The sequence below is a fragment of the Triticum dicoccoides genome, chromosome 3B (assembly GCF_002162155.2).
Source record: "Triticum dicoccoides isolate Atlit2015 ecotype Zavitan chromosome 3B, WEW_v2.0, whole genome shotgun sequence".
Classification (NCBI taxonomy): Eukaryota; Viridiplantae; Streptophyta; class Magnoliopsida; order Poales; family Poaceae; genus Triticum; species Triticum dicoccoides.
Window position 1 is genome coordinate 191,999,060 of NC_041385.1, and position 18,860 is coordinate 192,017,919.

Below are 18,860 nucleotides of genomic sequence, written 5' to 3' on the forward strand. Positions count from 1 at the left end.
AAAGCCTCGCACACGACGATAAATGCTGAGATCTTGTGGATGAAATTGGGGGCCAGATCATGGAAGTCCAGCCCATAGTAGAACATAAGTCCGCAGACGAACGGGTGGAGGGGGAATCCCAGTCCGCAGACGAAGTGAGAGAGGAATACTACCTTTCCTGGGGTTTCGGGGTAGGGACGATCTGCCCTTCAGCCGGAAGCCGGTGCGCGATGTTTGCGGACAAGTATCCGGCCTCCCGAAGCTTCATGATGTCCTCCTCTGTAACGGAGGAGGCCACCCACTTGCCTCCCGCTCCGGACATGCTTGGAATGGCTTTACGGAGAAGGTGAGAACTTGGGCGTTGGAGCTCGAGAATGGATGAGCAGGGGAAGAAGAAGGCGTGGGTGAAAAAGGGGAATCCTTATCTCTTTATAAAGGTGGCAGAAACCATGGGCCTCCCCACTTGCCCTATAAACTCGCTTATTCCCTAAGCGCCGTGTTGATGGCGCGGTTGGGTTACCCACACCCGTATTGATGGGAGTCCCGTGATAAGGGGACATGATCTCTGCTTCGACAAGACGTGCCTATGAAACCGCCTCGCAAGATATGCAGTAGCAGGTTGAGAAAAACGGTTCGAATAATGACCGGGCCGCAGCGTGATGTCACGCTATGAAAAAATTGTCAACAGATTAGAATTGTGGAATATTGTGCTCTCTACGGTGGTATGTGGAATTTGTTTTGCAGAGCCAGACACGATCCTTGTGTTTAAGATCTTCTTTGGAGTACTCGGAGAAGGAACCCGCCTTGCAATGCCGAAGACAATCTGCGCGCCGGACTCATCGTCATTGAAGCCTGGTTCATGGGCTACTGAGGGAGTCCTGGATTAGGGGTCCTCGGATAGCCGGACTATATACTTGTGCCGGACTGTTGGACTATGAAGATACAAGATTAAAGACTATGTCCCGTGTCCAGGTGGGACTCTCCTTTGCGTGGAAGGCAAGCTTGGCAATTCGGATATGTAGATTTCCTTCTCTATAACCGACTATGTGTAACCCTAGCCCCCTCCGGTGTCTACATAAACCAGAGGGTTTAGTCCGTAGGACAACAACAATCATAATCATAGGCTAGCTTATAGGGTTTAGCCTCTATGATCTCGTGGTAGATCAACTCTTGTAATACTCATATCATCAAGATCAATCAAGCAGGAAGTAGGGTATTACCTCCATAGAGAGGGCCCGAACCTGGGTAAACGTTGTGTCCCCCGCCTCCTATTACCATTAGCCTTAGACGCATAGTTCGGGACCCCCTACCCGAGATCCGCCAGTTTTGACACTGACAGGGGGCGCCCCCCTTGCCTTCCCCCTCTCCCTCTTATTCCTTCCTCCTCTCTCCCTTTAGGTGGAAACCTACTAGGACTTGGAGTCCTAGTAGGATTCCCCTATTGTGACGCGCCCTAGGAGGGCCGGCCTCCCCCTTGCTCCTTTATATACGGGGGCAGGGGGCACCCTAGAACACACAAGTTGACAATTGTTTTAGCCTTGTGTGGTGCCCCCTCCATAGTTACACACCTCGGTCATATCGTCATAGTGCTTAGGTGAAGCCTGCGTCGATAACTTCATCATCACCGTCACCACGCCATCGTGCTGACGAAACTCTCCCTCAACCTCAGCTAGATCTAGAGTTCGTGGGATGTCACCGAGCTGAAGTGTGCAGATCGTGGAGGTGTCGTACCTTCGGTGCTAGGATCGGTCGGATCGTGAAGATGTACGACTACATCAATCGCGTTGTCATAACGCTTCCGCTTTCGGTCTACGAGGGTACATAGACAACACTCTCCCCTCTCGTTGCTATGCATCACCTAGTGATAGATCTTGCGTGATCGTAGGAATTTTTTTGAAATTACCACGTTCCCCAACAGTGGCATCCGAGCCAAGTCTATGCGTAGATGTTATATGCACGAGTAGAACACAAAGAGTTGTGGGCGATAATAGTCATACTGCTTACCAGCATGTCATACTTTGATTCGGCGGTATTGTTGGATGAAGCGGCTCAGACCGACATTATGCGTACGCTTACGCGAGACTGGTTCAACCGATGTGCTTTCCACATATGTGGCCGGTGAGTGTCTGTTTCTCCAACTTTAGCTGAATCGAGTGTGGCTACGCCCGGTCCTTGTTGAAGGTTAAATCAGCACACTTGACGAAAAATCGTTGTGGTTTTGATGCGTAGGTAAGAACGGTTCTTGCTAGAAGCCCGTAGCAGTCACGTAAAACTTGCAACAACAAAGTAGAGGATGTCTAACTTGTTTTTGCAGAGCTTGTTGTGATGTGATATGGTCAAGGCATGATGTGATATAAATTGTTGTATGAGATGATCATGTTTTGTAACAAAGTTATCAGCAAATGGCAGGATCCATATGGTTGTCGCTTTATTGTATGCATTGCAATCGCCATGTAATTGTTTTACTTTATCACTAAAGCGGTAGCGATAGTCGTAGTAACAATAGGTGGTGAAACGACAACGATGCTACGATGGAGATCAAGTTGTCGCGTCGGTGACGTTGGAGATCATGATGATGCTTCGTTGATGGGGATCATGAGCACAAGATGATGATGGCCATATCATGTCACATATTTTGATTGCATGTGATGTTTATCCTTTATGCATCTTATTTTTCTTAGAACGTCGGTAGCATTATAAGATGATCCCTTACTAAATTTCAAGGTACATGTGTTCTCGTTGAGTATGCACCATTGCTACAGTTCGTCGTGTTGAGACACCACGTGATGATTGGGTGTGATAAGCTCTACGTTCACATACAACGGGTGCAAGCCAGTTTTGCACACGCAGAATACTCGGGTTAAACTTGATGAGCCTAGCATATGCAGATATGGCCTCAGAACACTGAGACCGAAAGGTCGAGCGTGAATCATATAGTAGATATGATCAACATAGTGATGTTCACCATTGAAAACTACTCCATCTCACATGATGATCGGACATGGTTTAGTTGATTTGGATCAAGTGATCACTTAGATGATTAGAGGGATGTCTATCTAAGTGGGAGTTCTTAAGTAATATGATTAATTGAACTTCAATTTATCATCAACTTAGTACCTGATAGTATTTTGCATGTCTATGTTGTTGTAGATCAATGGCCAATGCTACCTTCCTTTGAATTTTAATGCATTCCTAGAGAAAACTAAGTTGAAAGGTGATGACAGCAACTACACGGACTGGGTCCGTAACTTGAGGAGTATCCTCATTGTTGCATAGAAGAATTACGTCCTGGAAGCACCACGAGGTGCCAGGCCTGATGCAGATGCTACTGATGATGTTAAGAACGTCTGGCAGAGCAAAGCTTATGACTACTTGATAGTTTAGTGTGCCATGCTTTATGACTTAGATTCGGGACTTCAAAGACATTTTGAACGTCATGGAGCATATGAGATGTTCCAAGAGTTGAAATTAATATTTCAAGCAAATGCCCGAGTTGAGAGATTGAAGTCTTCAACAAGTTCTACAGCTGTAAAATGGAGGAGAATAGTTCTGTCAGTGAACACATACTCAAAATGTATGGGTATCATAATCACTTGACTCAACTGGGAGTTGACCTTCCAGTTGATTGTGTCATTGACATAGTTCTTCAATCACTGCCACCAAGCTATAAAGGCATCATGATGAACTATAATATGCAAGGGATGAACAAGACTATTCCCGAGATCTTCGCGATGCTAAAAGTCGCGGAGGTAGAAATCAAAAAGGAGCATCAAGTGTTGATGGTCAATAAGACCACTAGTTTCAAGAAAAAGGGCAAAGGGAAGAAAGGAAACTTCAAGAAGAATGGCAAAAAGGTTGTTGCTCAAGATAAGAAACCCAAGTCTAGACCTAAACCTGAAACTGAGTGCTTCTACTGTAAGGGACTGGTCACTGGAAGCGGAACTGCCCCAAGTATTTGGCGGATAAGAAGGATGGCAAATTGAAAGTTGTATTTGATATACATGTTATTGATGTGTACTTAACTAATGCTCGCAGTAGTGCCTAGGCATTTGATACTGGTTTTATTGCTCATATTTGCAACTCAAAATAGGGGCTATGGATTAAGCAAAGATTGGCTAAGGACGAGGTGGCGTTGCGCGTGGGAAATGGTTCCAAAGCCGATGTGATCGCGGTCGGCACGCTACCTCTACATCTCCTTCGGGACTAGTTTTAGACCTGAATAATTGTTATTTGATGCCAGCGTTGAGGATGAACATTATATCTGGATCTTGTTTAATGTGAGACGGTTATTCATTTAAATCAGAGAATAATGGTTGTTCTATTTATATGAGTAATATCTTTTATGGTCATGCACCTCTACTGAATGTTCTATTTTTGTTGAATCTCGATAGTAGTGATACACATATTCATAGTGTTGAAGCCAAAAGATTGAAGTTTAATAATGATAGTGCAAGTTATTTGTGGCACTGCCGTTTGGGTCATATTGGTGTAAAGCGCATGAATAAACTCCATGTTGATGGACTTTTGGAATCACTTGATTATGAATCACTTGGTGCTTGCGAACCATGCCTTATGGGCAAGATGACTAAAACTCCGTTCTCTAGAACAATGGAACGAGCTACTGACTTGTTGGAAATAATACATACCGATGTATGCGGTCCAATGAGTATTGATGCTCGTGGTGGGTATCGTTATTTTCTTACCTTCACAGATGATTTGAGAAGATATGGTTATATCTACTTAATGAAACATAAGTCTGAAACATTTGAAAACTTCAAAGAATTTCAGAGTGAAGTGGAAAATCATCGTAACAAGAAAATAAAGTTTCTACAATCGATTGTGGAGGAGAATATTTGAGTTACGAGTTTGGTCTTCATTTGAAACAACATGGGATAGTTTCACAATTAACGCCACCTGGAACACCATAGCGAAATGGTGTGTCCGAACGTCGTAACCGTACTTTATTAGATATGGTGCGATCTATGATGTCTCTTACTGATTTACCGTTATCGTTTTGGGGTTATGCTTTAGAGACGGCTGCATTAAATTTAAATAGGGCACCATCAAAATCCGTTGAGACGACACCTTATGAAATGTGGTTTGGTAAGAAACCAAAGTTGTCGTTTCTTAAAGTTTGGGGTTGTGATGCTTATGTGAAAAGCTTCAACCTGATAAGCTCGAACCAAAAATCGGAGAAGTGCGTCTTCATAGGATACCCAAAGGAAACTGTTGGGTACACCTTCTATCACAGATCCGAAGGCAAAATCTTTGTTGCTAAGAATGGATCCTTTCTAGAGAAGGAGTTTCTCTCGAAAGAAGTGAGTGGGAGGAAAGTAGAACTTGATGAGGTAGTTGTACCTTCTCTCTTATTGGAAAGTAGTTCATCATAGAAATCAGTTCCCGTCATTCCTACAACAATTAGTGAGGAAGCTAATGATGATGATCATGAAGCTTCAGATCAAGTTACTACAGAACCTCGTAGGTCTTCCAGAGTAAGATCCGCACCAGAGTGGTATGGTAATCCTGTTTTGGAAGTCATGTTACTAGACCATGATGAACCTATGAACTATGAGGAAGTGATGATGAGCCCAGATTCCGTGAAATGGATAGAGGCCATGAAATCTGAGATGGTATCCATGTATGAGAACAAATTATGGACTTTGGTGGACTTGCCCGATGATCGGCAAGCCATAGAAAATAAATGGATCTTCAAGAAGAAGACCGACGCAGACGGTAATGTTACTGTTTACAAAGCTCGACTTGTTGCGAAAGGTTTTTGACAAGTTCAAGGAGTTGACTATGATGAGACTTTCTCACCTGTAGTGATGCTTAAGTCTGTTCGAATCATGCTAGCAATTGCTGCATTTTATGATTATGAAATTTGGCAAATGGATGTCAAAACTGCATTCCTGAATGGATTTCTGGAAGAAGAGTTGTATATGATGCAACCGGAAGGTTTTGTCGATCCAAAGGGTGCTAACAAAGTGTGCAAGCTTCAGCGATCCATTTATGAACTGGTGCAAGCCTCTCGGAGTTGGAATAATCGCTTTGATAGTGTGATCAAAGCATATGGTTTTATACAGACTTTTGGAGAAGCCTGTATTTACAAGAAAGTGAGTGGGAGCTCTGTAGCATTTCTAATCTTATATGTAGATGACATATTGTTGATTGGAAATGATATAGAATTTCTGGATAGCATAAAGGGATACCTGAATAAGAGTTTTTCTATGAAAGACCTCGGAGAAGATGCTTACATATTGGGCATCAAGATCTATTGAGATAGATAAAGACGCTTAATTGGACTTTTGCAAAGCACATACCTTGATAAAGTTTTGAAGAAGTTCAAAATGGATCAGTCAAAGAAAGGGTTCTTGCATGTGTTACGAGGTGTGAAGTTGAGTCAGACTCAATACCCGACCACTGCAGAAGATAGAGAGAAAATGAAAGTCATTCCCTATGCTTCAGCCATAGGTTCTATCATGTATGCAATGCTGTGTACCAGACCTGATGTGTGCCTTGCTATAAGCATAGCAAGGAGGTACCAAAGTATTCCCGGAGTGGAGCACTGGATAGCGGTCAAGAACATCCTGAAATACCTGAAAAGGACTAAGGATATGTTTCTCGTTTATCAGGTGAAAAAGAGCTCGTCGTAAACGGTTACGTCGATGCAAGCTTTGACACTGATCCGGATGACTCTAAGTCGCAAACCGGATACGTATTTTTATTGAATGGAGGAGTTGTCAGTTGGTGCAATTCCAAGAAGAGCATCGTGGCGGAATCTACGTGTGAAGCGGAGTACATTGCTGCTTCGGAAGCAGCAAATGAAGGAGTTTGGATGAAGGAGTTCATATCCGATCTAGGTGGCATACCTAGTGCATCGGGTCCAATGAAAATCTTTTGTGACAATACTGGTGCAATTGCCTTGGCAAAGGAATCCAGATTTCACAAGAGAACCAAGCACATCAAGAGACGCTTCAATTCCATCCGTCATCAAGTGTCGGAAGGGGACATAGAGATTTGCAAGATACACACAGATCTGAATGTTGTAGACCCGTTGACTAAGCCTCTTCCACGAGCAAAACATGATCAGCACCAAAGCTCCATGGGTGTTAGAATCATTACTATGTAAGCTAGATTATTGGCTCTAGTGCAAGTGGGAGACTGAAGGAAATATGCCCTAGAGGCAATAATAAAGTTATTATTTATTTCCTTAATTCATGATAAATGTTTATTATTCATGCTAGAATTGTATTAACCGGAAACTTAGTACATGTGTGAATACATAGACAAAAAATATAGTCCCTAGTATGCCTCTACTTGACTAGCTCGTTAATCAAAGATGGTTATGTTTCCTAACCATAGACATGTGTTGTCATTTGATGAACGGGATCACATCATTAGGAGAACGATGTGATGGACATGACCCATCCGTTAGCTTAGCATTATGATCGTGTTAGTTTCATTGCTACTGCTTTCTTCATGACTTATACAAGTTCCTCAGACTATGAGATTATGCAACTCCCAATACTGGAGGAACACTTTGTGTGCTACCAAACGTCACAACGTAAATGGGTGATTATAAAGGTGCTCTACAGGTGTCTCCGAAGGTGTTTGTTGGGTTGGCATAGATCGAGATTAGGATTTGTCACTCCGTGTTTCGGAGAGGTATCTTTGGGCCCTCTCGGTAATACTCATCACTATAAGCCTTGCAATCATTGTGACTAATGAGTTAGTTGCGGGATGAAGTATTACGGAACAAGTAAAGAGACTTGCCAGTAACGAGATTGAATTAGGTATTGAGATACCAACGATCGAATCTCGGGCAAGTAACATACCGATGACAAAGGGAACAACATATGTTGTTATGCGGTATGACCGATAATGATCTTCGTAGAATATGTAGGAACCAATATGAGCATCCAGGTTATGCTATTGGTTATTCACCGGAGACGTGTCTCGGCCATGTCTACATAGTTCTCGAACCCGTAGGGTCCGCACGCTAAACGTTTGATGGCAATTGGTATTATGAGTTTATGTGATATGATGTACCTAAGATTGTTCGGAGTCCCGGATGTGACCACGGACATGACGAGGAGTCTCGAAATGGTCGGGACATAAAGATTGATATATTGGACGACTATACTCGGACACCGGAAGTGTTCCGGAGAAGTTTGGATAAAACCGGAGTGCTAGAGCGTTACCGGAACCCCGCGGGAAACTAATGGGCCTCGATGGGACCTAGTGGAGAGAGAGAGGGGTCGGCCATGGCAGGTTGTGCGCCCCCTCCCCCGGAGTCCGAATAGGACAAGAAAGGGGTGCGGCGCCCCCTTGCCTTCCCCCTCTCTCCCTTTAGGTGGAAACCTACTAGGACTTGGAGTCCTAGTATGATTCCCCTATTGGGGCGCGCCCTAGGAGGGTCAGCTGCCTTGCTCCTTTATATACGGGGGCAGGGGCACCCTAGAACACACAAGTTGACAATTATTTTAGCCGTGTGTGGTGCCCCTGTTGGAAATATGCCCTAGAGGCAATAATAAAATGGTTATTATTGTATTTCCTTGTTCATGATAATTGTCTATTATTCATGCTATAATTGTATTAACTGGAAACCGTAATACATGTGTGAATACATAGACAACAACATGTCCCTAGTGAGCCTCTAGTTGACTAGCTCGTTGATCAATAGATGGTTATGGTTTCCTGACCATGGACATTGGATGTCATTGATAACGGGATCACATCATTAGGAGAATGATGTGATGGACAAGACCCAACCCTAAGCATAGCACAAGATCGTGTAGTTTGTTTGCTAAGAGCTTTTCTAATGTCAAGTATCATTTCCTTAGACCATGAGATTGTGCAACTCCCGGATACCGTAGGAATGCTTTGGGTGTACCAAACGTCACAACATAACTGGGTGGCTATAAAGGTGCACTACAGGTATCACCGAAAGTGTTTGTTGGGTTGGCACGAATCGAGACTCGGATTTGTCACTCCGTATGACGAAGAGGTATCTCTGGGCCCACTCGGTGATGCATCATCATAATGAGCTCAATGTGACTAAGTAGTTAGTCACAGGATCATGCATTACAGAACGAGTAAAGTGACTTGCCGGTAACGAGATTGAACGAGTTACTGGGATACCGACGATCGAATCTCGGGCAAGTAACATACAGATTGACAAAGGGAATTGTATATGGGATTGATTGAATCCCCGACATCGTGGTTCATCCGATGAGATCATAGTGGAACATATGGGAGCCAACATGGGTATCCAGATCCCTCTGTTGGTTATTGGCCAGAGAACGTCTCGGTCATGTCCGCATGGTTCCCGAACCCGTAGGGTCTACACACTTAAGGTTCGATGACGCTAGAGTTGTTATGTGAAATAGTATGTGGTTACCGAAGGTTGTTCGGAGTCCTGGATGAGATCCCGGACGTGACGAGGAACTCCGAAATGGTTCGGAGTGCGGCCCCGTAGCTTAGCTTAAGATCTTCGTATTTCAAGTCCACCGGCATGGGACCTGACCTTGGGAATAAGCCCCGCCCTGTCCTCTAAGATATGAGATCCACCCACACCCAAACCTGGAAAAGCGGCAGGCTCTAGTCGAACTCCATACCAGAAGAGAAGAGAACCCTTTCCGTTGGAAGAAAGAGAAAAGGGGCCGGGCTATGCACTTCAAGAGAACCAACCCAAGAAGCACTCAATAAACTATTATATATAGTCCTGGCCAAGAGAAGGCCACCAGATCAAGCTACCAGGAATGGGTACTACAGCACCAAGAAAGATCGATGGAAAGGGATATGAAACTATTTTAGATGCACGCTCTAGCTCTAAAGCAAGCTTATACGCACTCATAAAGGTGCCGTCTAGTGCCGTGAAGATAAACCGATTCTTTGACCATCCCTCGAGATAATGAAGTAATTCCGGAGGAATCCAATGAACAACAACGATTACTTAGGATCAGCTTGCAAATTTGCAGCACCGTAGTAGAATCATTACCAACGGCACGATGTGCGCCTAAGTGCGAAAAGACAGTGCAAGCTTTGTTATGCCGAAACCTAAATGTAAAGTCAGCAACACTTCTAAATGCCACTTCTTCCCGCCGCATCCGTCTTCAGGACGATGTAGTCATAGGTTTTCACTTTTCAGTGAGTGAAAGATTTGTATCCGGGTCTACGTTCAAAGCTTCTACCATAGACCTAATTCGAGAAGGCTTGATAGTCCTAAGAAAGGTGAGGGTGGGGGGTCCTATTTAGGAAGAATATCAATATATTGGACGAAGGGTATTGGAGTGCGGACTTGTTCTGGGAGTACCGGGTGACGACCAGCGTGACCGAAAGGTGTTTCGGAGGCCCCGGCAAGCGTTGGGGGGCCTTATGGGCCAAGTGGAGGGGGCACACCAGCCCACTAAGGGGCTGTGCACCCCTCCCAACCCCTCTCACCTAACCAGGAGAGGTGGGGGCGCCACCCCTAGGGCAGCCACCCCTCCCGGCTTGGGGGGCAAGTTTCCTAGGGGTGGGGGCGCCCAAACCCATCTAGGGTTTCCCCTGTGGCCGCCGCCCCTCCCCTAGGGAAACCCTAGGGCGCCTCCTCCTCCCCCTTCCCCCTATATATAGTGAGGGACAGAGAGGGCAGCCGCACCCTGACGCATCCCGTCCCTCCTCCAACACCTCCTCCTCCTCCATAGTGCTTGGCGAAGTCCTGCCGGAGAATCACGGGCTCCATCGCCACCACGCCGCCGTGCTGCTGGAGTTTTCCCTCAACTTCTCCTCTCCCCTTGCTTGATCAATAAGGAGGAGACGTCCCCGGGCTGTACGTGTATTGAACACGGAGGCGCAGTCCGTTCGGCGCTTAGATCGGAATCGACCGTGATCTGAATCGCTGCGAGTACGACTCCACCAGCCGCGTTCTTGTAACGCTTCCGCATAGCGATCTTCAAGGGTATGAAGATGCACTCCCTCTCTCTCTTGTTGCTAGAATCTCCATAGATTGATCTTGGTGATGCATAGAAAATTTTGAATTTCTGCTACATTCCCCAACAGTGGTATCAAAGCCAGGTTTATTGCGTCGATTCTATGCACGAGTACAACACAAGTTGTTGTGGGCGTTGATTTTGTTCAATATGCTTACCCTTACTAGTCCTATCTTTTTTCGACGGTATTGTCGGATGAAGCGGCCCGGACCGACCTTACACGTACACTTACGTGAGACAGGTTCCACCGACTGACATGCACTTGTTGCATAAGGTGGCTAGCGGGTGCCAGTCTCTCCCATTTTAGTCAGATCGGATTTGATGAAAAGGGTCCTTATGAAGGGTAAATAGCAATTGGCATATCACGTTGTGGTTTTGGCGTAGGTAAGAAACGTTCTTGCTAGAAACCTATAGCAGCCACGTAAACACTTGCAACAACAATTAGAGGACGTCTAACTTGTTTTTGCAGCATATGTCGCGTGATGTGATATGGCCAAGAAGGATGTGATGAATGAAATATATGTGATGTATGAGATTGATCATGTTCTTGTAATAGGAATCACGACTTGCATGTCGATGCGTATGACAACCGGCAGGAGCCATAGGAGTTGTCTTTATTTATTGTATGACCTACGTGTCACTCAATAACGCCATGTAATTACTTTACTTCATTGCTAAACCGTTAGCCATAGTAGTAGAAGTAATAGTTGGCGAGACAACTTCATGAAGACACGATGATGGAGATCATGATGATGGAGATCATGGTGTCATGCCGGTGACGATGATGATCATGGCGCCCCGAAGATGGAGATCAAAAGGAGCAAAATGATATTGGCCATATCATGTCACTATTTGATTGCATGAGATGTTTATCATGTTATTGCATCTTATTTGCTTAGAACGATGGTAGCATAAATAATATGATCCCTCATAAAATTTCAAGAAAGTGTTCCCCCTAACTGTGCACCATTGCGAAGGTTCGTTGTTTTGAAGCACCACGTGATGATCGGGTGTGATAGATTCTAACATTCGCATACAACGGGTGTAAGCCAGATTTACAGATGCAAAACACTTAGGTTGACTTGACGAGCCTAGCATGTACAGACATGGCCTCGGAACACAAGAGACCGAAAGGTCGAGCATGAGTCGTATAGTAGATACGATCAACATGAAGATGTTCACTGATGATGACTAGTCCGTCTCACGTGATGATCGGACACGGCCTAGTTGACTCGGATCATGTATCACTTAGATGACTAGAGGGTTGTCTATCTGAGTGGGAGTTCATTAGATGAACTTAATTATCCTGAACATAGTCAAAAGGTCTTTGCAAATTATGTCGTAGCTCGCGTTTTAGTTCTACTGTTTTAGATATGTTCCTAGAGAAAATTTAATTGAAAGTTGACAGTAGCAATTATGCGGACTGGGTCCGTAAACTGAGGATTGTCCTCGTTGCTGCACAGAAGGATTATGTCCTTATGCACCGCTCGGTGTGACGAACCTCGAGCATTGTCTGTGGATGTTGCGAACATCTAACATACACGTTTTGATGACTACGTGATAGTTCAGTGCGTAATGTTAAATGGTTTAGAATTGAGGCACCGAAGACATTTTTTGAAACGTCGCGGAACATATGAGATGTTCCAAGGGCTGAAATTGGGATTTCAGGCTCGTGCCCACGTCAAGAGGTATAAGACCTCTGACAAGCTTCTTAGCCTACAAACTAAGGGAGAAAAGCTCAATCGTTGAGCATGTGCTCAGATTGTCTGGGTACTACAATCACTTGAATCGAGTGGGAGTTAATCTTCCAGATGAGATAGTGATGTTTCTCCAAGGTCATTGCCACCAAGCTACTAGAGCTTCGTGATGAACTATAACATATCAGGGATAGATATGATGATCCTTGAGCTATTCGTGATGTTTGACACCGCGAAAGTAGAAATCAAGAAGGATCATCAATTGTTGATGGTTAGTGAAACCACTAGTTTCAAAGAGGGCAAGGGCAAGAAGGGATACTTCATGAAACGACAAACTAGTTGCTGCACTAGTGAAGAAACCCAAGGTTGAACCCAAACCCGAGACTAAGTGCTTCTGTAATAAGGGGAACGGTCACTGGAGCAGAATTACCCTAGATACTTGGTACATAAGAAGGCAGGCAAGGTCGATAGAAGTATATTGGATATACATTATATTAATGTGTACTCCACTAGTACTCCTAGTAGCACCATGGTAATAGATACCGGTTCGGTTGCTAAGTGTTAGTAACTCGAAATAAAATGCTACAGAATAAACAGAGACTAGCTAAAGGCGAGTCGACGATATGTGTTGGAAGTATTTCCAAGGTTGATGTGATCAAACATCGCACGCTCCCTCTACCATCGGGATCGGTGTTAAACCTAAATAATTGTTATTTGGTGTTTGCGTTGAGCATAGACATGATTGGATTATGTCTATCACAATATGGTTATTCATTTAAGGAGAATAATGGTTACTCTGTTTATTTGAATAATACCTTCAATGGTCTTGCACCTAAAATGAATGGTTTATTGAATCTCGATCGTAGTGAAACACATGTTCATGCCAAAAGATATAAGATAGTAATGATAGTACCACCTACTTGTGGCACTGCCATGTAAGTCATATTGGTATAAAAAAACGCATGAAGAAGCTCCATGTTGATGGATCTTTGGACTCACTCATTTTTTGAAAAGTTTGAGACATGCGAACCATGTCTATTGGTATGTACGCATGAAGAAACTCCATGCAGATGGATTGTTTGGACTCACTTGATTTTGAATCACTTGAGACATGCAAATCATACCACATGGGCAAGATGACTGAAAAGCCTCGTTTTCAGTAAGATGGAACCAGAAAGCAACTTGTTGGAAGTAATACATTTTGATGTGTGCAGTCCAATGAGTGCTGAGGCACGTAGTGGATATCATTATGTTCTTACTTCACAGATGATTTCAGTAGATGCTGAGTATATTTACTTGATGAAACACAAGTCTGAATTATTGAAAGGTTCAAGTAATTTCAGAGTGAAGTTGAAGATCTTCATGACAAGAGGATAAAATGTCTATGATATGATCATAGAGATGAATATCTGAGTTGCGAGTTTGGTACACAATTAAGACATTGTGGAAATTGTTTCACAACTAACACTGCCTGGAATACCATAGTGTGATGGTGTGTCCGAACATCATAGATGCACCCTATTGGATATGGGGCATACCATGATGTCTTTTATTGAATTACCCCTATTGTTCATGGGTTAGGCATTAGAGACAACCGCATTCACTTTAAATAGGGCACCACGTAATTCCGTTGAGATGACACCGTATAAACTATGGTTTAGAGAAACCTAAGCTGTCGTTTCTTGAAAGTTTGGGGCTGCGACACTTATGTGAAAAAGTTTCAGGCTGATAAGCTCGAACCCAAAGCGGATAAATGCATCTTCATAGTACACCCAAAAACAGTTGGGTATACCTCCTATCTCAGATCCGGAAGCAAAAGGCATTGTTTCTAGAATCGGGTCCTTTCTCGAGGAAAAGTTTCTCTCAAAAGAATTGAGTGGGAGGATGGTGGAGACTTGATGAGGTTATTGAACCGTCACTTCAACCAGTGTGTAGCAGGGCACAGGAAGTTGTTCCCGTGGCGCCTACACCAATTGAAGTGGAAGCTGATGATATTGATCATGAAACTTCGGATCAAGTCACTACCAAAACTCGTAGGTCGACAAGGATACGTACTACTCCAGAGTGGTACGTAATCATGTCTTGGAGGTCATGTTGCTAGACAACAATGAACCTACGAGCTATGGAGAAGCGATGGTGGGCCCGAATTTCGACGAATGGCTCAAGGCCATAAAATCCGAGAGAGGATCCATGTATGAAAACAAAGTATAGACTTTGGAAGAACTACTTGATGGTCGTAAGGCTGTTGGGTACAGATGGATTTTAAAAGGAAGACGGGCAATGATGGTAAGTATCACCATTAAGAAAGCTCGACTTGTCGTTAAGATGTTTTCCGACAAGTTCAAGGAGTTGACTACGATGAGACTTTCTCACTCATAGTGATGCTAAGAGTCTGTTGGAATTATATTAGCAATTACTGCATGATTTATGAAATCTTGCAGATAGGATGTCAAAACATTGTTTCCTTGACGATATTCTTGAGGAAAGGTTGTATGTGATACAACCAGATGGTTTTGTCAATCCTGAAAGATGCTAACAAGTATGCAAAGCTCCAGCAATCCTTCTAAGGACTGGAGTAAGCATCTCGGAGTTGGAATATACGCTTTGATGAGATGATCAAAGATTTTGGGTTTATACAAAGTTTATGAGAAACTTGTATTTCCAAAGAAGTGAGTGGGAGCACTATAGCATTTCTGATGAGTATATGTTGTTGGCTTATTATTGATCGGAAATGATGTAGAATTTCTGGAAAGCATAAAGGGTTATTTGAAAAGTGTTTTTCAATGGAAACCCTGGATTAAGCTACTTGAACATTGAGCATCAAGATCTATAAGCATAGATCAAAAACCCTTAATAGTACTTTCAAATGAACACATACCGTGACAAGATTTTGAAGAAGTTCAAAATAGATCGGCAAAGGAGTTCTTGGCTGTGTTATAAGGTGTGAGTATTGGGTAAGACTCAAGACCTGACCACGGCAGAAGAGAGAGAAAGGATGAAGGTCGTCCCCTATGCTTTAGACGTAGGCTCTACAGTATGCTATGATGTGTACCGCACCTAAAGTGTGCCTTGCCATGAGTCAGTCAAGGGGTACAAGAGTGATCCAGGAATGGATCACAGGACAGCGGTCAAAGTTATCCTTAGTAACTAGTGGACTAACAAATTTTCTCGATTATGGAGGTGGTAAAAGAGTTCGTCGTAAAGGGTTACGCCGATGCAAACTTTGACACTAATCCGGATTATTCTGAGTAGTAAACCGGATTCGTATAGTAGAACAATTATTTGGAATAGCTCCAAATAGAGCGTGGTAGCTGCATCTAGGAGATGACATAGAGATTTGTAAAGCACACACGGGTCTGAAAGATTCAGACCCGTTGACTAATAACCTCTCTCACAAGCGAGATATGATGAAACCCAATGGGTGTTGGACTCGTTACAATCACATAGTGATGTGAACTAGATTACTGACTCTAGTGAAAGTGGGAGACTGTTGGAAATATGCCCTAGAGGCAATAATAAAATGGTTATTATTGTATTTCCTTGTTCATGATAATTGTCTATTATTCATGCTATAATTGTATTAACTGGAAATCGTAATACATGTGTGAATACATAGACCACAACATGTCCCTAATGAGCCTCTATTTGACTAGCTCATTGATTAATAGATGGTTATGGTTTCCTGACCATGGACATTGGATGTCATTGATAACGGGATCACATAGGAGAATGATGTGATGGACAAGACCCAATCCTAAGCATAGCACAAGATTGTGTAGTTCGTTTGCTAAGAGCTTTTCTAATGTCAAGTATCATTTCCTTAGACCATAAGATTGTGCAACTCCCGGATACCGTAGGAATGCTTTGGGTGTACCAAATGTCACAACGTAACTGGGTGGTTATAAAGGTGCACTACAGATATCTCCGAAAGTGTTTGTTGGGTTGGCACGAATCGAGCCTGGGATTTGTCACTCCGTATGAAGGAGAGGTATCTCTGGGCCCACTCGGTGATGCATCATCATAATGAGCTCAATGTGACTAAGTAGTTAGTCACGGGATCATGCATTACGGAACGAGTAAAGTGGCTTGCCGGTAACGAGATTGAATGAGGTACTGGGATACCGACGATCGAATCTCGGGCAAGTAACAGACCGATTGACAAAGGGAATTGTATATGGGATTGATTGAATCCCCGACATCGTGGTTCATCCGATGAGATCATAGTGGAACATATGGGAGCCAACATGGGTATCCAGATCCCGCTATTGGTTATTGGCCGGAGAACGTCTCGGTCATGTCCGCATGGTTCCCGAACCCGTAGGGTCTACACACTTAAGGTTCGGTGACGCTAGAGTTGTTATGGGAAATAGTATGTGGTTACCGAAGGTTGTTCGGAGTCCCGGATGAGATCCTGGACGTAACGAGGAACTCCGGAATGGTCCGGAGGTGAAGATCGATATATTGGACAAAGGGTATTGGAGTCCGGAATTGTTCTGGGAGTACCGGGTGACGACTAGCGTTGGGGGGCCTTATGGTCCAAGGGGAGGGGGCACACCAGCCCACTAAGGGGTTGTGCGCCCCTCCCAACCCCTCTCACGTAACCAGGAGAGGTGGGGGCGCCACCCCTAGGGCAGCCACCCCTCCCGGCTTGGGGGGCAAGTTTCCTAGGGGTGGGGGCGCCCAAACCCATCTAGGGTTTCCCCTGTGGCCGCCGCCCCTCCCCTAGGGAAACCCTAGGGCACCTCCTCCTCCCCCTTCCCCCTATATATAGTGAGGGAGAGAGAGGGCAGCTGCACCCTTCCCCTGACGCAGCCCCTCCCTCCTCCAACACCTCCTCCTCCTTCGTAGTGCTTGGCGAAGCCCTGCCGGAGAACCACGAGCTCCATCGCCACCACGTCGTCGTGCTGCTGGAGTTTTCCCTCAACTTCTCCTCTCCCCTTGCTGGATCAAGAAGGAGGAGACGTCCCCGGGCTGTACGTGTATTGAACGCGGAGGTGTCGTCCGTTCGGCGCTTAGATCGGAATCGACCGCGATCTGAATCGCGGCGAGTACGACTCCACCAACCGCGTTCTTGTAACGCTTCCGCATAGCGATCTTCAAGGGTATGAAGATGCACTCCCTCTCTCTCTTGTTGCTAGAATCTCCATAGATTGATCTTGGCGATGCGTAGAAAATTTTGAATTTCTGCTACGTTCCCCAACACCCCCCTCCACAGTTACACACCTCGGTCATATCGTCGTAGTGCTTAGGCGAAGCCCTGCGTCGGTAACTTCATCATCACCGTCACCACGCCATCGTGCTGACGAAACTCTTCCTCGACCTCAGCTGGATCTAGAGTTCGTGGGACGTTACCGAGCTGAACGTGTGCAGATCGTGGAGGTGCCGTACCTTCGGTGCTAGGATCGGTCGGATAGTGAAGACGTACAACTACATCAACCGCGTTGTCATAACGATTCCGCTTTCGGTCTACGAGGGTATGTAGACAACACTCTCCCCTCTCGTTGATATGCATCACCTAGTGATAGATATTGCGTGATCGTAGGAAATTTTTTGAAATTACCGTGTTCCCCAACACGACACACATCCCTGCGAGGCCATTAGCAATCGTGCGTCCACCAACGAGGGTTACCAAATCGACCCGCAACAACAGCCAAGGTAACCACCAGGGAGGTCCTCCCGTGCCGCATGTCGTCGTCCTAAAGACGGGAAGGAGGGCCCAGTCGAGCACCGGGCCGCGCACGCGCCACCACTACCTCAGCCATGCCACCAGCACCGCCACCCTATGAACGGCTGTGTTGGCCGCCTGTGGTCCTTGCTTGGCGCCGGATGGGCCGCCGGCTCCAGATCCGGCCAAATCTGACCAGGCCAACCCGTGCGAACTGCCAGAAGAGTCGACCCCCATCGAAGGCGCAGCCAGCCCCCATGCTGCCTGCCGCGCCGGCGACACAGACGCGCACAAAGTCGCGCATGCACGGCGTCCGCACCACGCTCAGGCCTGGGGACAAAGGCCCGCCCCCGCCCCTCCGCATGAGAGCACGGGAAAGACCCTGCCGCCGCCGGCGCTGACCGAGCTTCGCCCGGGCGCGCCCCCTGGCGGTAGCAAGGGAGGTGGAGGGAGGGAAGGGGGGCGGCGACAAGGGAGGTGGAGGGAGGGAAGGGGACAGCAGCAAGGGAGGTGGAGGGAGGGAAAGGGGGACGAACGGTGCCGGGA